Genomic DNA, 22,610 nt, shown 5'->3' with positions numbered 1-22,610 from the left:
TTTCTGGAATATTATTGCAGCTGTATGAAAACACTTGTGAATTGCAGATCTAGGTCATAGTCAAAGTCCATCCTCACCCTTATGGTCATAAAGTTTAGCTATTGGGGCAGGTCTGAAGTCATCAAAACCAGTGGGGCACCCTTGCAAACTGCTGCATCACAGCTTGACTTTTGGATAATGTTTTAAAAAATCATGATGCCTTTTCTTTCTCTAGTAGACATTTCAGAGAGATTATTAAATTAACACTCAGACCTTTTATGGAGAGACAGTCTACTTTGATTTCAAAATGCTAAAATGGAACAAGGACGGACTGAATTCACATGGCCAGGTACTATACAACTCACCCTCAAGCAATGCCTTTATTCCAGGTTACTTTCATTGCCAGGGACTGTATTCCTTTTTGAAATGGTGCCTATTTAGGTAAAGTAAGTGCTCAGTTAATACAGCCAAGCTACTTCACTGTATGGCAAGCAGTGGTTGTACCTCAGTGTCACAGAACAATACTGTTGGTTCAATCAACACTTGAGAGGCAATCATGATGGAGTAACTTGACTAGAATAGATGGGATAAAAGAGAATAAGACTCAATAATAGGAAAGAAATTGCATTCTTCGAGAGGAGTACTGCTCCTTAAAGTCTGGAATATCAGGTGCATATTAAGCAGAGTATCATTTCTATTTAATTAGTGGCATGGACAGCTCTGTTGTGGGACTTTGGGTGGACAATTAGAACTTTCCATATTCCCCATCTCTCTGACCCACTTGCCACCTGTCTCAGCACTCCAAGCAGTCATCCAGGCACAAGCAATGAAGACCTTTTCTGAAAGCAAAACAAAGGAAGGTTGTTCTAGAACCACTGAAAAAAGACGTGTTTTCTAGTGAAACGAGCTAAGTTTAATCCATAGTAAATAAGCACTCTGTGGAGCTAGTGAAAGTGAATGTATCAATAAGAGTGTACAGGCATAGTAAAGGGAGAATTTGGAATAATTGTGCATTTCTTCTAGAAAAGGATGTTAAGAAAGACAGAAAGTTTCAGTTCTGTGATCTACAGACAAAGCAGTGGATACTGATACTACTTTGCTATCAATTTGCTATTTATTGGTGCCCTGTTACAGAGAATGCTCTTTCTTCCAACAGAGGCCAGGATGAAAAATCTTGCCTTGCATATGCAGTGGCACTGTGTGTCACAGTACCCTGTTATTTCTCAGTTCTGTCCTGGAAAAAGAGATCCATAATAACACTGAATTCAGGGCAGCAGCTGAGATAGAGAGGAAGTCAAAGACAAGCAATACACTGTACTTTTTACTTATGACTTTGCATGGTTACATGTAGAGCTCTGGAGAGCTACATTTACCACCTTACATTTGCATCCATACGTCTCCATTTACTGCATGCTAAGTCCATCAACACAGGAAGTTATTTTTCTCATAACAACTTCTTACCACAATGACTGATATTCACAGTGCTATATCTATCAGGAAGCAGGAAAAGCCTCTGTGGCTATTAGATGCCATCAGCATTCCCAACCCATTCAAACAGATTTCTCTAAGCCCATTAGACTACAGCTGCATAAAATGCATCTTCCTCCCTTGTCCTCATGAAACAAGCAGTCCATAATTCTTTCTGTATCTTCACCATATCTTCTGTGTCCACTGACAGTGCACAGGTATCAGGGACCTGTGTGTGGCTCACCCAGAAATCTCAGGAACTTCTGAAGCAAGTGCAGGACTTTCAGCTTAGCACACAGAGCATGAAGTCAGGCAATTTACAAGGATAGATCAGTCTAAAGTGAGAATAGTGGTATAATCTCACATCACTGAAGTGTGGCTAGAATATGCTACTACTAAGGCTTGAGGTCCCACTTCCCTCTTCCACCCAGCACAGTGTAGAGTGCTGGGATGCTGGTTTCAATATGCACTTTCCTAATTTTTCTCAGAGGACCAGAACTGACATGCTGGAACCCAAGGTTAACACAAGAAACAGATGATTACAGCTGGCTGCAGCACAAGTTCAGGCATTTCAGTGGAGCAGAGCAGGTTAAGTTTTCTGTGCAGCCACAGCTGCTGCACTGGGTAGTGCCCAGCACCAAGTGCCTGCTTATCTGTGCCTTAGGCCTAGAGGCTGCACGTACACACAGGACTGACAATCTGTCCTATACACAGTAAGGAGAGTCACAAGGCTGATTTGCCTCTTCATACAACTGGGGTAGGTCACCTCAGCTGCTGCATAATGTCCCTACCTAAGTCCCTTAGCTTACTGTTAGAGAGGGAGAAAAAGCACATCTGCATGTCCTGGTGCCTAATGGTTGATTCTGAAACAGCTGAGTTTCTGAAACATCCTGAGCCCTCACTAAAAGCCCACTAGCACAGGTATTCTAGAGCTTAGTTGCATCATAAAGACCACAACTATTTTTTTCTGATATAAATTTAAATCTACTCAAGCCTGTATTGAAGAGAGACTGCACCTACAATCCATGGCTTCTTTATGGGGAGCATTTACACTGTTACTTTTCATGGGTTATTAGGATGAGTTTTATCAAATAACAGAGGCTGGCTTGTACTGTGCACAGCACATGTATTTTTGAGTGTGCTTGCAGTGCCAGAAAGCATGCCAGGGAACACTTTTTTCACCTGATTTCATGTGAAATTTATAAACACATTATGGAGTGCCTTTGTCTCCATCATCTGTAATACCCTGGAATCGCCAATACCACGAAGGCTGGGACAATCTGCCTTAAGGATCAACTGAATCTACATTACTGATATGTTCCTCAGTGCATTATTGTAACCACTCCTTGTAATGTCATTTAATCCTGGTACCTAACATCAAATCCTGCAATTCCAAGATGCTTTCAAGGTGTTTTTAACTGCCTGGAGTCTCTTGATGAGACACACTACATAAACCTGGATTGTGCAACCACCAAAGCAACAGACCGTAAGAAAAGCTCCAGCTGCAGGGGTTGCCAAAGAGGCTGTGACCACAGCAGGCTGGAGTAACCCAAAAGGGTGCTTGTGAAATGTTTGTGCTGCTGGCAGGCAGCACATTGCCAGGACAGATCACACATCATGCATTTGCACATCAAATGAAGCTGCACTGGTCTGAGAGCATGGGAAAGGCCTGTCTTGAACGGCATGTGTCCTACTTCCTAAACATGTATATTTTACACTTTACACTTGGTTATTGGCCAGATTGAAAGTACCACAAGTTCCCCAAAGCTTGTCGTTTTGCCTTTGAAGTAGAACTGTTTGGATAATGTTTCCTTTGGCAATTTATCTATGTAACAAAGCAGGAACTTAACTGCACTGGCCTCTCAACAATCCTCCACTAGCTTTTGTCGAAGTCGTTATACCCTTGTGTACATGCACTCTCACAGAATTCCATCATTTTTTGTGACCATTATTAGCCCCTCTCCTTCTCCCTTATAGTTCTGCATGGTGAGGCTGGAGCTCATATTAACTCCTAAATTCTGGGGGTTTTCCCTGCTCTATGTATGCCTGGCTGAGTTCCCATTTCCTAGAGCAGCATAATTAGCAAGATTTTGTGTGCACCTCATTTTTGCTACCAAACAAAAAAGAAAATATGTTTCTACTGCTTGCCCTTGCAAAAGGGCTTCAGTTCATGGTCCATCGCTTTTCTCTCTCTCCATACTCCCACCGTACCACAAGACGGGACATAGAGCAGGATCTCCTGAGAAGTTTCTGCTGTTTTCTGCTTTCTATTGGTCCAAAATCTCTCCTGCAGTCTTTGGCACTTGACATCTAATCTCAAAGCACAAGTCAGTGCATGGCAAGAGAGGCCTCCTTTTACTTTTTGATTTTGAACATCACAAACACTCAGGTTTCTGGGAAGGATGCTGAATGGAAAGGCACTCTTTGCTCCCACCAAGAAACTGCAGATAAGGGATTTTGGCTAAAGCACTCCCCACTAGGGGATGCCTAGTGACATCTGACACTACTAGGTCAGAACTCACAGCTTGTTCATTCACCAGAGAAGACTGTGGCTCTCGCTCAGAACTGGCTGGTGGGATGCCCTATCCCAGGCTGACCAGCTATGGGGACTAAGTAGGCAGCCTTTATTCAAACCAAGTATTCCAACAAGTCCAGAAAAGTCACCAAATACTCTTCAGCCTTATTCCTCCAGCATCACATGCATACATAATTTATTTTAAAAACAACCTGGCTGTGAAATCAAGGAGGAAAACATACTGTTGCTAAAGAAATGGGCATTGACAGATAGAGTTACCAGTCTGTTGTTCCTGAGTAGCCTGGAAGTCCTGAGCAGTACCAGGAAAGCTCCCTCATCATGATGCTGCATTGCCCCATGGTTGCCATGTCTGGTGTGAGGGAGGAAGTGGCTGAGAGCCACACCACACCCCTTCTATCCTGGCCTGAAACTAAACTGGATCAAGACCCTTTCTTGAAAATCTCCCCCATGTTTCTCCACAGCGCACACTACACACCTTAAGCCACAGGAAGCCGTTGCTACACCGCTCCTGGGAACTGCTAAATTGGCCAGGTCTCTGAACATGCCAATATATACAGAACCACCTATTCCCATAATGACACTGCAGCAAAACCCAGAACAATTCCTACTCTGTCTTTGCTGCAGCCCAACATCTCCAGCAGTCTTCCCCTTGCAGCATTTTCCTCCCAAGGATGTATTTCTGGGGAAGAGTGCCCAGGAAATACCACTGGTAAAATAGTCTCTTACAGGAGTTTCCTTAGGGAACATCTGACACTCCACAAGTCCCACTAGATTTCCTTTCGTGAACCTTTCTGATGACATTATTTGAGATCACTCTAGTGGAAAAATGATAGTAGGCTCCAGCTGCTAATGCCTTTCAAAAAGACACAGAAAGATGCACATATCTCCTGCATCTGTAGCAACTTCATAGTCAAGTCTCTGAGACAAATGTTGTAAGTTTATTTCATATTCCATTACAGAGACATAAAAACAACTATGACACAAGTCATTGCAGAAACTGTTTCTCAGTGCTCAAAATAATCTTGTAGCTCTTTTCTATGAAAATACCAAGCCCATTTTCTTACCTGTAGTGAACTGCATGTGTATTATAGAAGGGCTGGTGCAATGCTCTGCTAAAAGACAGGATTGCTGGTTGTTTTCTATTGTAAAAACACATAGAGCATCCCGAGCTCTTTCTCAGGGTTTTTCCAAAGAGGCTCTTTTAACTAACTGTGTTCTTAGGTAGAACAGCAACAAATGACTTGATGATTTGTTTTTACAATGTCCTCTCTGGGAAGACTAATTACCATCTAACCTTCTAGCATGCAGTTTCAAACATAAAGAGAGTGGGGCCCCATTCCTTTTCAGGAAAAATTCATACTACAGGCTGCAGAATCTCTCTGGGTAAGGGCATTTTACTGAAAGTTTCTAAAAGCTCTAGGATTATGGGCTGGCCAAGAGATTTCATGATGCTTTTAGAATTATGCTGATAGAATAAAAAATTTTAGAATGAAAAACTGAATGGAAAAAATCCCACGCTTTCCTCAGTTTTACTATTTGTCTCTTTGGGGCAGTAATACAGTCACCAAACCAGAGCCACTGGAAATGCTGTTCTCAGCTGTTTTGCTGACAAAGCACAGAAGAACAAAGGTAAATTTCATGCATTAATTGTGGAAGTTGTGTTCAGCAGCAAGAACCATGTTGCACAGAGCATTGTGTTGAGCCACCAGTAGATTCTGCCTGAGAAAGGAAATCAAATCGATGGGTTTCTTCTAATTTGTCTTTGTTTCACATAAAGTTTCAGGAAAAGCAACTTTTCATCTTCCTGTTGGACTTCTTTCTCCCTTCATAATTCCTTTTCCTCTTGGAGTAAATGGTGCCTCTCTGAAGGTTTGGGCTGAGGCAAAGCCCAGAATGTGCATGTAGTCTCTGCTGGTATTTTCCAGCTGTGCACTTACACACTGGGAAAGCCAGGCAGTAGCTTTTCATTTGACTGTGTTCCTGGGTGATTCAGACTGCAGAACAAAGGCAGCAAACATCTCTGAGTTTTCTGGCTCAGGCACAGCAGCCAGTGTTTGGTAAGCCCTCGGTCACATCTGCACAAGCCTGTCTTAACCATCCTCTCCATTCCAACACAATTATTGTAATCAAGCTTCACAGCAAATAATTTTGTAATCTACTTTTACTGGGCAACTAAGCAGCAGCAAACATAGTCTGTGTTCAGAACTCACTGTTCAAACGTGTTTTATAACCTCTAAGATAAAAGTAAACTTGCTAGGTTTTTAAATCTTTCCCTGCTTTGAATGTTATTAAAGCTCTGGAAGCCATGCTGGATTCCTTTAGTTTGAGTTGCAAACTGTTACGACCACAGGCTAATTAGGATCTGAGTAACTGTAGATGCTGCTGAGCAGAGAGAAAAATTGATAAACCAGGACAAAATTTACAGATGGGAATGGGGAGTGGGAGGCTTAAACGGGTTTTCACTTCCTCTTTTCCCCACAGTCCTTAGCACACCTCGTACAGCCTCATGCCCCACTCCCAGTCACGCACTTGATCACATCTTCTGCACAGCTCCTCCTCTACAACTGTCCTTTAAGTGGTATTATTTTAGAAATTCAAATAAAAAGGTTCCTCTGCATATAAGACATCTAGTTACATAAACCTCATACAATATTCAGAATCTCCAGAATCCATATAAAATCCAAACCCATGCATTTGCTTCAGCTGCTTATTTATGTCAGGGATTTTCAAGAAGTTCAGACCTGGAAAGAAACTTGTCTTCTCTTCATGAGGCTGTAGATATCATCACTTCCTATGGAATACATTTACAACACAAATAGGCTTTGGATGATCTACAAACCAAAGTTACAAGAACTGTGGGAGTTCCAGTTACAAGGTAAGCATCCATTTTGAAACTGTTCTAATAAAATCAAGTTATTTCAGCTGCAATGGCCTGCAGGGACAACAATATTTGCTTTCTTTTGCAACATCTTTGTCAATCCTCCTTCATGGCACAAAAAAAGAAGTTGCTAATTAATCACCTGATTATTTGTATGCACTTGATCAGAACCATGGCCTCACTGTCCCCTGCAAACATCCTAGATGGTACAGGCCTTGAAAGTTTTAAAAATAAAATGAAAATTTATGAAGAAAATTATTATTATTATAATTTTAAGGACAAGAAGGTGATAGAGAAAAAAATGGAGTAACTCATCCCAAGATTACAGAGGACAATCTGCTGCAAAGGCTAGGACTAAGCATGGATCTCCTGGCCCCTAGGACAATGTGACCTACTTGGTACTGGATTGTTACTTATATCCTTGCAAAGAAAAAATTAATACATGCAAACACATATACAGATGAGGTTCTTGCAGAGGAATTCAGTTTGTCTAAAGATCTGTGGAAGTAGAATTTATACTTCTGACTAAATGAGTTGAGGAAAGCTCTTGAAATTCTTGGAACTAATGATCTTTCAAGGTCTTAAGTAGTGGGGTCTGATTTTCCTTGTGACACATAGCCACACCAGCCACTTGCTTCTACAGATTTAGACTCAGAGCAGGATCTCTCAGCTAATGAATAGTACCATCAGCTTTCACCACAGCTTGACCAGAGACAAATGAGCTCTTCAGCACTTGTATCAGTCTCCTGCAGTTCTGGTGTGTTCCTGTTTCTCCACAGCCAAGTGGCAAGTTCCATCTTGGATGCACCTGTAATTTATTTGTTTGTTTGTTTATTTTTACACATACATGTGTTCAGGCTGCAGATTTTTTGTTTTGATGGACATGATTCAATCCCCTGCATTCCTTTTTTTTCCCCATTCCTACAATTGCTCCCCACAACAGGTGAGTTTGCAGAGGACCTTAGCACTGTTCATCCCTGATGAGTTCACTGGGAACTGATAGTGTTCAGCACCTATAAAAACCTAGAATATACAGGTATTTGGGTATCTGTGAGGTATTAACTCAAGGAAGCAACTAGAGATCAGTTAGGCCTGGTTGTGTTTAACACCAATTAACTGTAGTCTGACTAAAATCTCTGAAAATCTGAGTCTAGAGATGGAACCCTACCCAACATTCCTAACTGAGGTCCAGCCAGCACAGGCAGTGGCTTTCAGGGGAGAGCTCTACCCTGATGTGATCCTGGTGACTGGATCCTTTGAGACAGCAGTGGGGGATCAGACACACAGAGCAGGTGTCAGCACCTCCAGCCCAGGCATACCAATTTAGAGCAAGATTCATTTTGTCCAGGTTCCTAATTTGGGAATCTTATTTAAATCTTACCCTGATTAATTCAAATCATATTCAATGCTGTATGTTTTAAACTCACAGCTATTGATGACTGATAGCAAAACTACGTAACTATGTATAAAATGTGCTGGGTCACCTTCAGGGAATACAGATTAAAGCCTCTTTAAAACTCTTGTGAAATTCTGAGGAATGAAAACATCAAGGGATAATAAAAAACTCCTCTGTAACACAGGTACATTAATGCCTTGAGAATGTAAAAAAAAAAACCAAAATAAGAAAGTGCATGTTTTTAAGTAAAAAAACCCTATAATTTTATAAAAACATACATAGAGAAAAAACACATAAACAGAAACTAGTAGAAGTTCATTCTGAATTCTTGACAATCACCATTCTAAATGTTCATGATTTTGTAAACTGATTGGATAATTCATGTTGATATGCTTTTTCTTAAACTCTTTCCACTTAATTGTTTTGGTTCCTTTTGCGCCTAAGCATTTATATAGTGTTATTTATACAGACCTGTACATCATTTTCCTCTACTCTTTTATTACTAGTCTCGGTACTCTTTTTTTGCTTTCTAATACTAAACAAACAGCATATAGTCACAGTAGCTCCTTGCTCTAAGCTCCTGGTATTTTCTTTTTACAGTGCAATTACAGTGTAATACCCTCCTAGAAGCTACCAAGTACTACAAACAATTCAGCTGCCTTCACAAATAAAATGATATGCTCAAGCCAGTGCAAACAAGTGATGCAATGCAAGCTGTGTTCTTCCCAAGGGTGGAGAGCACTCCCCAACCAAACTCTCAACTTGTTTCTTCCCGAGGAGAATAACTTGCAAGGTCACTTTTGAACCCTTCCTTCCCATGGGGTGGCCACAGTCTACCCAGCAGAGCTATGGGAAAAGAAAATTAACCTTTGAACAATCCTTGCTCATATACAGAGTAGATGAACTAGCAAACAGCAATACATAACACTAATTGATTGCAGTTTCACTTGCAAGGATCGAAAGATTCTCCTAAATAACCTGGAAGGGCCCATGACTAATAACAAATTCCTGTGACTTTATGCAGAAGCTCAAATGAGATGGAAACATCTAAGCCTGGTATAAATTCCAAATGCACAATCCTCAATTATGGTCTTAATGTTTCTATAACAGTTGTTGGTGATTTCCATACAAATCTATCATTCAGAAATGTTTTAACTAAAAGAAAAACAACACAATCTAAATAGACTGTATCTTCATACTGTTTGCTGTTTAAAGCACTGTGGAAACAGACAACACTAAAATATATTATTTAGTGTAACGAAGGAATTGATGGGATTAGTACTATAACAATTCCTTAGTTATTATTTAGGCTTCTTTATATGACCATTGTTTGATCACTTAAAATCTACATTTGTTATTCTGATGAATATAAATAGCATTTTTATTATGATTTTATTCTTAGGAAGGCAAAATATGTATCTCTGAATTGGCCCCTACTGACATTTGGACTTATGGCAGTTTTTCAAATATATAACTAGACATGAGCAGAAAAACATATAAAAGAAGACATAAATTCAGATGCATTAAGAAATACTTGGACTTTCGCAAAATGTTGAACATCTCTGAACTCTCACTAAGGCTTAATACCCAAGTACTCCTATTGTCCTGTTCATTCCCCTGCTTCATTCCCATTCAGAATGTTTCTCATCGTTCAGTGCACCAGACAATATTTTCTTGTCATGACAGTCTCAATTCAGCTGACTCTGATTGGAAATCTCTTCTTGTGGCTGCCCGACCCATTCTCCACACCAAAGAATGGTGATAAGCAACCAGACTTCTTAAAGGCCAGACCAATATTTTTTCAATCATTTCAGACATTACTAGCCCATAACATAGAACAGAACACTTCAACATCAGCCCTTTGCAATTCAATCAATATTCTTACCTCACAAGTGAAAGAACCTCAAAAAACTTACCATCTTTTGTCTTAAATGTGTACACATATATCTAAGAAGCAAAAAAATCTAAACTGTCACTGCACATGGGAATGGACAGGAGAACACACAACAGATGCTTGTTACTCTGTACTACCAGGAGGTTCTCAGACTGTGCATGGTGGGGAACAGTCTGCAGGGAGAATCTCATACCACCTACCAAACACTGCTGCTGTGAGATTTTCTAGCTTCTTTCAAGCAGATAAACAGCTTCTGGAGTGTTACAAAGGGCCATGCTTGGGCCAGTTTGGACTGGATTGGACTGAAATTGTGCATCTACTACACACAATAAATAGAAGCCTCTTGCACAGGGTAATATGATTATTAAATATGATAATTAAAATGTAGTCTTCATGCCCATAGAATTCCATAGCATCTAAAAGAATCATGAACCAAAGGTTTGACCTTCCAGTAGGTAACATCTGTTGTCCCAGTAATGTGTTCCTCAACAAATATGTGCATAACACTAAAGATAACATGTGACATCGGTAAAGAAAAACAAAGCAAAACAAAACAAACATGGGAGGGAGAAAAGACAAGAAAAGACATCACATTTTTCTGAGCAGGGTAGAACAAATGTTTGACTGAGAAGCTTCAGGTTCGGCTGGGAGAAGGCCAAGACTAATTTAACCTTTGGTCAAATGGTTGGGAGTTAGCTAGTTTCCTTTTTCCTCTTACATCACTCTCAGAGATTTCGACAAAAATAATATAGCCCCGATTACATGACATTACAGGCTCTCATAATGCACTGGGGAGGATAGTGTTGAAACCCCTTAGAGACAAATTAATCCCAGCAAAGCAACAGCTGTAAGATTGCTATAAAGGGGGAAAACAACTACAATGTTTGCATTATGTACTTACATGATTTTAATATAACTTATTAAGGGGATTAGATTATTGGACTTTTTAATAGGTCTAACAGCTTTGTATCATCATGAAAATATCAGCTGTCAGGTTGCACATAGTTGCCCTTAAGGCATTTAACCACTCAGTACATCCCTGTTAAAAGCTAAAGCAGACCCAGGTATAAGACAATTTCTCATGCTTTTGGAAATTGTATGCAGTCAGAGAACACATGCTCTACTGGGTTTGTGTGAACATGCTGGAGCGATCACCACTGCTGTCACTGTGTGCCTCCTGGAGCCCCTGTGAGTGCTCAGGTCACCTGCTCAGCCCTGGGATGCTGCTGCAGCCGTGGCACTTCCAAATCAAGAATTCCCCAGCTGAAGCAAACACGACCCTCCTGTCCTGCTCTCCTGTTACTCTATACACACCCCCCTTTTCTTGCACTCTTAAACGTGTTACCAAACATGTGCTGTTCTCACCTGCTATAAAACCACTCTGGTTGTAGCCCACACACTTATTTTGGGAGAAGACAAACTGACCTAAAGGCAGATTCCAGTTTAAGCTCCCTCTCTGTAGCCAACCCACACCCTTCCCAGGTGCTGCTGGACAAAGATCAGCCACCTGCACCCAGCCTGGCAGAATCTCTGTCACAGCAGCCACCCCCAAGGCCACCCAACGGGCCTGGAGAGCTGCAAAGTGGTTGTTTCATTTGGGGCTGACTGGAAAGGGTGTGCTGAGCCCTCACAGTCCTCCTGCCCATCACATCTCCTGCCCCCACAGCACTGGGTCAGACCTCATGTGTGAGCCCCATGCACCAGGCATTCTGGGCAGGGATGATGCTCAGCACAGGCAGGACACAGGACAGGTCACAGGCAGGTTCACCTGGGCCAGCTCTGGACACAGCCCATGAAGAGAAGTGCTGCAAAGCCAAGCTGGCTGGCTGACGGCCCAGCCACAATGCTGGGATGCTGCTGGGCACCGCCTCTTGTCCCCAGGCCCACAGGAGTACTCAGTGGGCTGCAGGCTCGCTACTCACAGCCTCACCACTCACAACCTCACCATCAGTCTCACCACGAGCCCTCAGCCATCCTTGTGCCCTCACCCTGGCAGCACAAACCCCTGGTGCAGCCCTGCCCTCCTCTCACGGCCTGTGCAGCAGCTCTGCCCAAGCACTGAACGAAACCCTTGTGGGAAAGACTTCAACGAAATCCATTGCTTTTTTGAGATAAAGCAGCCAAAACTACCTCCCTCGGTTTATAGCAGCCGGTGGAAAGCTGTGCAGTAAGCGAGAAGTGCAGAGACCTCTGCATGTGTTATGAGAAGAGAGGAAGATGATTTTTTTCCAAACTGAGAAAATATGCTCATATGGAACAGTATTTTTAGGTGTTTTGTGTTGCTACTTTGAGAACAGGTTTTATCTTCCCTTACTTAGTTTGGATTGCACGTCTGCCTTCCAGTTTGGAGGAGTAGAGAGTTGGTCATGGTAGCTGTGAAATATGACACTACATGCATTTTTAAGAACTGATTTTATATATGGTAAGGTTAATTTAATCCAACTAAACTGTAACTGCAGTTTGTTAGTGCTTTGTTTAATAAATTGCAGCTAATAATGTAATAGTATAACAACTAGTTCATAATGTCACAGATATTGCTGTGAAACTTAGTGCATATTGCAGCTTAATCTCATGAAAAGCATAAAGCAGTTTCAAGAAAATTTGCATCACTTTTGAATAAACACCATTTTTTATTTAAAATTTGGCTTTTTTTAATCAGGTGAGACAATATATGATGCTGTTATGTTTACCCATATATTCTTCATGAAAACATATGGCTCTTATGGCAGATTTTAGGAACATACTACTGGACCTATACCTTGATGAATGCGGTATCACTGTATTATATGTAATCCACAGGGGTTTAAATATGTAAAAATCCACAAGGGCTTAAAAAATATACTATCTTACAGAAATTTTAACATAATAAAATAAAATGTGGAAACTTGAGAAGAAGTAATTAATAAAAGCAGTGAAAGCTTGCACACTGTGTTAAAAGCTCAACACTACCCCCAAACCTAAAAGCTGTGAAGGCATATGCCTCTGGTGTGCAGGCTGCACGTCAGGCTGGGGCTGGGCTGCTGCCCATCTGAGGGCTGCTAAGGTGGGCCACAGACCAGAGCTTTCCCTGATAGCTCGGGCAGGTTCCTAAACCCTGCAGCTGAGACACTATTAGTTGTTGCTGTATAATTCCCATTCACACTATTCACAAAGTCACAGCACTGCTCGACTGTGAAATCAGAAAGATGGAGGAGCTTCCAGGCCACAAACACTGCCAGGTGTGTAGTGTACATGCAGCTGCCTGCTGTGCCTTGCTGAGAACAGTGCTCCAAGCAGCCAGATCTGTCCAGAGACCATTGCTGTGGCCTGGCTGGCAGGGCCTTCCTGCATTTTGGGAGGGCAGAAAGGGCCTGTTGGGGTGATGTGTTGTTTACAGGAGATCTTACAGATAAGAAATTACCTGTGTTCTTGTGGAGAGCAGAGCTGACACTTAGGAGATGCAAACTATGTCTCAAAGACAAGGGTCTCCACTGCTATGCAAGGTATGCTTTGATGTTATTCCTCTGAATGATCTTTCAAGACCTACTGAATTGGAAAGGCATCTCTGCATAAGGTGGAAGAAACAATCAGATCTGTTAAGTAACAAGGCCATAACACAGCACTTCCCTTGAAACGTAATTGTCCTGCATACATGCAAAAGATATATAAGTCTGCTGGGAAATAAACAAGGTCTTTCAAGGATCATTCCAAACCTGGAAATCAAGAATGCTCTTACTTCATGAACGCCTTATTAACTGTATACACTTTCATACATTTTCTACAGAAATTTTACACTCTAAAGTGTATGGCCTCTGCAAGAAAAAAAAAACAAAACAAAACAGGAGAGAGACAGTGGGGCAAAAAAATAAAAATATGAGCAATGTATGCCTTGCAGTTATTTTTCAGTCCTACATTATATGAGAACTGCAATCTCAAGCAGGAACTAAGTGCACTAAGTAAATGAGAAAAGCCCATTAAGTGTAGCCCACGGTGCAATGATTACAGCTTTTTTGATCTGCAACTGACTCTATGACCTTGTCACTGTGAGAGGCCTGATCCTAGCTATCCCCGCCATCTAAAAAGACAAGTGCCATTTGATCAGCTTTGCTCTAGCAGGGCAAATAAAGAGGCTGGATGTCTAGATAAAGGAATAAGATAGGATGGTAGCAAGAAGACTACTAAAATAACCTGGAGCATAACAAATGGTCTACATGAATGTCAACCCATATTAATAGTGCTCTGAAAATTCACTGTTTCAAAAAGGACACTAGAACAACACTGTTCACCCATTAGCATGCAAAATTACTTGAAGAAAAGCAGGGATCAGTAATCCATGGCACTTATGGCCAAGAAAAGTCAGCATATGGATGAATACCTTGTAGGAGGCCTAGTGTGCAGCTGAGAGCTGGGGGTTACAAAAGCTGAAAAGAGATATCCATGGCAAGTAGCAGCTTCCAGCTTCCACCGAGTTCAACCACACAAGGAATGGCCATAGCACCCATCAGCCAGCCCATCTGGATATCAAAAGGAAATGGGAAGTTCTGCTTTGCCAGAAGAAAGTTGCTACCATTAGCTCTGATCTACTTGCATCCAACTGTAGAATATCCAGTCTGGACACCAAAATAACAAACTGGACACTCACAAAATGCTGTTCACCCCAGTAGTATAACACATTGTTAAACCAGTTCCATGATCTAGTTGAGTAATTTTAGTGAAGTTGCTTGTTAAAAATATTGAGACCATACATTTCTAGTAATTACATGATGAAAATCACAGGGCTTTTTAGAGGATAGTCTGGTACGGGCAAACTAATCAACATAGTTTATTTAGAGGAGCAATGAGATTAGAGTTTGTGGAACTGTTATATTTTAGCCTTATTAATGATTACAATATGGAAAAAAAAAAAAATCCTTTTCCAGGACTGACTAGTTCACAATCTGTTGGGTGAAAGAAGGGGGAGATAGCTGAGGTTGCTCTCCTGAGCCTCTGCATTAAAAACATTTGTATGATCCAGCTTTTAATAGACCAATATAACATATTAAATATAACAGTTTTAAAAACCATTATGCAGTCTCACTGCATATAAATGCAGACTCATGCATACATGCATATTACTGAAAGATATATTTTTCCTTAACTTCTGAATATGAGAGCCATGCTGGTAAGTCAGACTTCTCAAATATCTTCCATTTCATGGTACACTTTTATGGTGGGAAGTTATTGACATCGGAAAGTAAGAATAATGAAACTGAGGTCACAGAGTTATTTACACTGGCGGGTGGATCCCACAGCATTCCTGTATGATTCGATTGTTTTGATGACCCTCTTTTTGGGATTCTGTCACACATTACATCTGATATTTGGATCTTGGTAACTTGAAAGGGACGCTGAGAGGTCTGTTTGGTTTCTGTTACCAGTTAGTTAACACAAGGTTAAAAAGTCTGCCCTTGTTCAAGCCAATGGCACAATTCCCAGTGACTTAAGGAAGTTTCCAAACTCCCTGTCCCAAAGTGATAACAAGCCAAACAGAAGGAGCCATAGAGATACCAAGCTGAGTAAGGGACACCTAAGAATATCCAGGGAACATCCAGAGAAATCTGATCAAATTATTGAGGAGGCAAAGGAGAAAAAATAGACAGCAGTATGCAAGTGTCTTTAAAAGGCAAGCTTTACTTTAAATTTTGCTGTCAAAAGGGAAATGTGGGAATTATTGCCTTAAAGGCTTTTCTTTAGTTAGGAATTGAAACCACTGCTGCATAAAGCAATAGAAGAAATAGAGCACAAAAAGCCATATTTAGATCATAAGCAGAAATCTCATAAAGAAAAGCAGAAATCTCCCCAGACCTGAGATGAGCCTTCCTTTTGTTTTCAGACCATTACTGTAAAGCTGTTAACCTTCACAGATACTGTACCACAGTCTGCCCAGCAGGAATTAAAAACCCAGCCCACAGTCATTGAAAAAACAGAGTATTGACACATTAGCAACAAGGACGTGTATGTATGGCTGTGAATAGCACAGCTCTGATCCTGGTGCAGAAGCCTAGGGCTTCATTACATTTAATTACTTCCGGCTTTAAATCAAGGCCTGCTTCAAAATTAGGGTGGCTGCTATTAAGCTAAATTACTTTCCCCTCAAGCTTGTATGGAAAAGTACAGTACCAAAGGAAGACAGCTTCTATTAAAAGCAGTATGGTAAAGGTGCTGCTGCCAGTCTAGAGATGGTTTGTAACTGGGAGCAGCTCATAAATGAAGCTTTATATGGTACCAGTCTTCAGTATTTTATAAGGCAGAAATGTTCGTATTTGACTCAGTTCCTTTCTGCCTGATTCTTTTTGCAGCTCTTTGTGCTGCTCTGAACTGCTTCATGACAACTGTTCCTAATGCAGGAGCCCCACATCAGCACACTGATCCTTCTTCCTGTGGGCTTCCCCTTTCCAGGGTGGATATAGGGAGTGCCAGTACCACACGCAGCGACACGAGACTTCCCAGAAACAGAGTGCTCTGAGATGCAGGCAGGTTTGGATGACCATGTGTTTGAGCACGTATTTCAAACATAAACACATTAAGTGATAGAAGAAACCTTCTCCCACAAGGGTCACAACACTTACATGCAGGACCTACCCAGATGACAGGCCAAATTAATACTGGTTAAAAAACCAGTACAAAGCGAAACACCAGCAACAGCCCTTGAAATAATCTGCTGTGGATATACCAGATTCCTAGCAGACAAGCTGAATTTAAGATGAGGGATGGGTTACTCAAATCAAACCAAATACAAACTTAATGAGATTTTACCCAAATCTTCTGACAGATTTTTTTAATCCCTGTTGTGTTTTGGCTCTCACTCATATTCAGCATCTGCTCTCTATCCTTGATCACTATCTGAATATTTGTTCCATGCACTTAATTTCATTCTCTTTCATTTTACAGCCTGCCTGGTTCATTTGTTCATTCTTTGGTTTGCCCTCACATTTTCTCAGCTCTTCATCTCTTTCATTTTTTTTCCCTGTCTCCTGGCTTTATTGTCTCTCTCTCTTTTTTTTTTTTGTCTTAGTCTATACAGCCCTAAATTTCTCTTCCCTATTTCCCTGTTGCCTTCCTGTCACCATTTGTTTTCTATCACCCTGCTTTTCTGCTGGCTGATGTTGGAAATATTTCAGGAATTTATAATTCTCAGTGCCATGAGAACCGTTATCTTTGCATTTTCACTGGTGAAAGTGCTCTCAGTATGGTGAAGATGATGAGGATGATGACGGACCAGGCCTGGGACAGAGAGGCTTCAGATGGACTCTTCCCTGAGCCCACTTTGCCTCCAAAGTGGTACGCTCCAGTGTGGAATGTGCGAGAGGAAGCTGGGTCCGTGGGGAGTGCGCAGGCTGGGGGCAGGGAATGTGTATTGAGAAACCTCAAATTCCACACAACAGAAATGAGTACAGGAGAAACTGAAATACAAGAAAGAAGCAAGATGAGGGACCAGCTGGAGAAGGGTGGGAGGGAAACGCAGGAAAAAAAATACACCCACCACCACCACACCCTAGACTTCAAGTTTTTCTTTCATGCAGGTGCAGATGACCAGCAGTACCAGCCCTTGCTAATGTTCACTTGCTCTGAGTAGTAACACTAAGAAAGTCTCAGACCGCAATCTACCCATTATTTCTTTCCCTGAGCAGGGTCAGGGGTCACCTTTAAAATAACAACTGCAAACAAAAGGCAATTATATGGAATAAAAAATGATCAGTGACTGAAAAAGCTAGCCAGTGCATGGAGTGTGGTGACTTGTCACTGGAATATGACAATATGCCAACTCAAAGTCACCACAGAGAGAAAAATAAATAAGCAGATAAGTGACTGTATTCTAATACCAAGAGATGTCTCAGGAAAGGACTATCAAAGGTTAACCAACCTGCTTTGTTATGTTTCTGCTGCGCCTGCTATTGTTATTTGTATTCTGGTATCACCAAGAGGCCTCAACCACGATCAAGGTTGTTGCTTTAGACACAAGATAAATATGCACAGGAAGAGAAAGTTCCTGTTTTAAAACTTAAAGCTTAATGGATGAGATGAGCAAGTTGAGGAAAAACAGAGATAATGAGAAGTGAAATTACTCAAACTGAGTCACAGCAGGTGCGTCTAAGAGCCCTATCCTATCTTTCAGAGTTGCAAGGAGCTGAAAAGGAAGAAATTTGGAATATTGTGTATACTATTACGATTATTGTTCAGAAATGTAAGAATTCCACAGGGTCTTCTTTCCTTAGTGATGGAAACCTCCTCTGTATGTGGAGATAAAAGTTAGCTTGTGTTTGCCGTTCGCTCAGTTGGTCCTTCACATGCCCAGCATAATGTCTCCCCATGATAAACATAGTACTCACTACCATTTACAGGTCGTGTGCATGGTGATGAGATGAGGATATGTTTAGCTAATACAAAGTGTCTTTGTCTTGTCCAGCTCTCTTCCTTCTTCCCTTCAGTTTCAGAGCTGGCTTTAGTTAAGCTCTCACAGTTTCAGGAGCTGCCAGAATCGCATGCTGTTACAGAACAGGTGACCTGAATCAGTAGCAGGACTTAAGAGCATCTTGGACTCTGTGGTCATCTCTGCTTCAAGTTCACATTCTTCAAATACTACTGCAAAGAGTTTGCTAAAACATTCCCTTCTGCATTTCAGCTCCAGCTGAAATGCAGATATTAAAGCTAGTAGCTGATAAAGACAGGTTTGGAACAATAACAATCTCTGAACATGTAAGAGGCTATACAGAAAGGACTGGACAAAAGAGTCTGACCTCCATAAATTTAAACTGTGGCAGTAAAAGTTCAGGTTAAGCATAAGGGAAAGCATTTTTAATGTTAAATATTATACTGGATTAGATCATCAGAAAAGCTGTGGTGTTTTCATCACTGGACCCCTTTAAGAATAGTTAAACACTTACTTGGAATGACTGACATAGACTGCATCACTTCTTGGGGCAAGGAGATAGACTGGATGTTTGCTCAGCATAATGTTTTTTCACATTTTTCATTGCAGTTGATCACCTGGAATAGAAGTCATTTCTGTGGACAGAACATCACCAGGCTTCTGGTAATGCTCATATTCAAATGCCCCAGTTGTCAGACATTTGTGTTAGAGAATGGGTTTGGCAGAGTGAAAAAGGGAAGCTATCAACATGTCTTGAATGGTAATCTGGAGTCTAAAAAACAGAGAATCAATTCAACTGTGAAGGACAGAATGCATTTGGGAATGTCCTCAAATCACTTCCCATATTGAGAAATCACAGCCATAATTTTCTGTGCAACTGACACAGTTTTCAAATACTGAGGCCACCTTCACATTACCTCAGGTACTATCTCTTTTCATGTTGTCTGATGCAAAATTACACGTGATTTTTCCTGCAGAGAAGAGAGGGTAAGGGCTCTCTCTACAAGGTTTATGGGCAAAAAAATAAAAAGAGGTTGACATTTTAAACTAATACTCTTGATTACCTCTTGTGTTAGGTTCAAAACATTATCTTCCTTGTTCAACATGTCAATCTGTTTGACTTTTGTAACAAAAATACAGTCAGACCTGTGCATATTGCATTTCAGAAAAGTTTTTGGGTTGTTTTTTTTTTGAAACATCTGTTTGGAAGTGTTAAGGTTCTGCTGAAAAACCTCACACAGATGTGGGCAGCATGCCATATTCTGAACAACAATAGAATCTCCAAGCATCCTCCCAGGACATGCTTAAATAAAATTCCCAAAGAAGAATGAAATGGAAGTTTTTTAACCCAGAATTTCTTCTGCTAAGCTGCACATGGTGCTGTATCTGTCCATTTGCAAGGAAGGCCAAGTCAGCTGCTATTTTCTGGCAGTGCCATGTATTGCACTATTGCATTTTGTCCCATTTACGTGGTCCCACAGTATGTTTTCCACTATCCCATGTCTACTGTACCCTAGCACTTTAATCAAAGAAGAAGAAAATGGAGGAGAAAGTACCCCAGAACTCAGAGCAATTAAGGTTTTCTTATTTCTTCTCTTTTTGCCATTACTGTACCCTGTATGTGCTAAATATCTGCCAAGATTCTCCTCCCAAACTTAGTGCTCTCAATTCATCCATGCTTTTCAACACTTCTCCAGGGATTCTTCTCCCATTGTTTCTTTCAAATTTCATTTTCTTTTCTCTTTTACTCTCTTGCTTTCTTTACTTTCCCCCTCTATTTTTCACAGTCCCTCTCACCCCTGCAGGAAAGAAAGAAAAAAAAAAAGAAAGGAATGAAATGAACTGCATTTTAACAATCAGAATAACAGTGAAACAATGCTCTTGAGATCCCATCTGTTGCCAACACATCTCCCAAGACAGCAAATGATGGGCATTCCTTGCTAAATAAAGAGAATTTCCCACACCCATTAAAGATCTACACAGCAAAGACTGTTGCTTAAGTATTTACTTTTTATGGCATACAAGAAAACTACCTGGAATTGTAAATACCAATGACATATTGTTCACATCTCTACCAAACATGTGGTCAGTGGCCATATGGATAACTTCTGGGTGTGAAATGTCCTTTCTCTTTTTTACAGTGCTACAATATCTTTGTGCCAGAGGCTTTTTTAAAAGTTTAATTGCATCATTCTACCTCCAGTGCATGAGGATAAATTCTATTTACAAACAAAACTCACATCTCTTCCTACTCCAAAAATCAACCAAAGCAAATGGACTCCGTTCCTACATCCTGCCTAATAAAGAGCTGCCGTGTTTTTTTTTTAAATAAAAATTCATTCAAACTTTCTCTGATTAGGATTTCACAAATCTTGATCCAGCACAGAAACATTTATACACACCATTTATATAATCCATCTAATTCACAAAGAATAGCAATTACTTAATTATGAATGCCCTGGATTTATAAAGTGGACTTATCAAAAACAACAACACTTCTCAAAGTTAGACAGTTTACTAAGGTCTTAAATGGGAACATAGAAAAGCTACAGAAAAACATGTTTAAAGTGTCATTTCTCATTAACTTGATAATGAACTTCTTCATTAAAAAGGGAAAGTGATAGACTCTTTAAGAGATATTGTGAGTTCTTAAGAATTTTCTTGGGAGTTGTCTTTACATCCCTAGTGTTTCAGCTTTAGGTCTGCACTCTAAAGAAATGCAATTTCCATATGGTTAAACAAATGTTTCTCACCAGTGTATCTCCAAACCCAAGTTATTTTGTATCTCCTTTTTCATTAGAGTTGTATCCCAGATGGTGCTTCACAACAATAGGTGTTACTGTGAAAATACTGAGGCTTCAGAAATGTAAAACCACTAGAGAAAATCTGAGGCAAGGATGGGGAAAAAAATGGTGCAAATTAATACCACTTTATTTGCATCAGCACTGAAAGACTTTTTTTAAATGGGTGGAAATCCATGATCCAGAGAAATTAAGTAAGGAAAAGGCAAATATGGAAGTGTGTAAGAGCAGGTAATGAGCCTCTATTAGTTGAAAAGATGAAAGGAGACAAAGATGAACCCAAGCAATTTTAAAATCAAACAATGCTATTTTTGAAGCAGCCTGTGAGTTGACTGGGGAACCATTTGAGTTGTTTGAGGATGTGGATTGTTTGGTTATGATCTCTTGCATATGAAAGAATGCACACAGCACTGCTCTGTATAAGCTAGAACCTGGAGGGGGGAAAGCATGGAATGCCACAAAGAAAGAAACTGCTTTAGGAAAGGTGGAGAGACAAAACCCACCACAAAGAAGATTATGGCTAAGCAAATCCAAAGCCTGACATACATGTTTGGTTCTTTAGAAGTATGATTGATGTGGTGAGGAGGAATTATTCAGTGTTCAAGCAGAAGGCCGAATTTCAAGGTAGGGGAAGTAATCAAAAGATCTGAGCAGAGAAGGGAGGCAGATGATAATGGAGTCATGTGAAGGAAGTTGCCCTGCTTTTGCAAGATATTTAGCCGAAGAAATTAGCAAAAATATATTTAGTGAAGGCGCTGCACAGATTTACAGTTGAACCTGATAAGGATGAAAACAATGATAATGTAAGACACAGTTCATAGGCAAGGATAGCATCTTTTATTATATAGAAATGATGTAGACCTTATTGATGTAGCTTAAAAATAAAGTCTTTCAAATAGAAATTTTCCTGTTCCCATTCCATACAAATACAATACAAACCATGTTTTGCAATAACTAAGGTTAAGATAGCTGAGAAAATAGTGGAAAAGACAGAGGTCTAGACTACATAAAAGTACATACCTTAGCAAAAAGCATTGTTATTAATTACAGAATAGAAGACAGCTGTCTGGATAATGTACATAAAACCTTGGAAGGAGAAGGACAGCTGAAACAGTTCAGAGGGGTGAACATATTTGAAAGCAGAATATATGCACTGCCATTATCTTCCAACCAACAAAATCTTACATTGAAAATTACGGATAATAAAAAGATCTGTGCCAAACTATAATGTATTTCTCCAGCTGAGCACAAACATCTCTGAAAGCTCAAG

General features: G+C 40.5%; 1 long non-coding RNA gene across 3 annotated transcripts in view; it reads right to left on the bottom strand.

The window, feature by feature from the left end:
- The window catches only part of LOC111934167 (uncharacterized), a 101,810-nt gene that overhangs the window by 31,175 nt on the left and 48,025 nt on the right, over positions 1 to 22,610 (bottom strand). The window lies entirely within an intron of this gene.

Source organism: Cyanistes caeruleus, chromosome 13 (assembly GCF_971803275.1).
Source record: "Cyanistes caeruleus chromosome 13, bCyaCae1.hap1.1, whole genome shotgun sequence".
Classification (NCBI taxonomy): Eukaryota; Metazoa; Chordata; class Aves; order Passeriformes; family Paridae; genus Cyanistes; species Cyanistes caeruleus.
The sequence above is the reverse complement of the archived record's forward strand: the minus strand, read 5'-3'. Positions and strand labels throughout refer to the sequence as shown.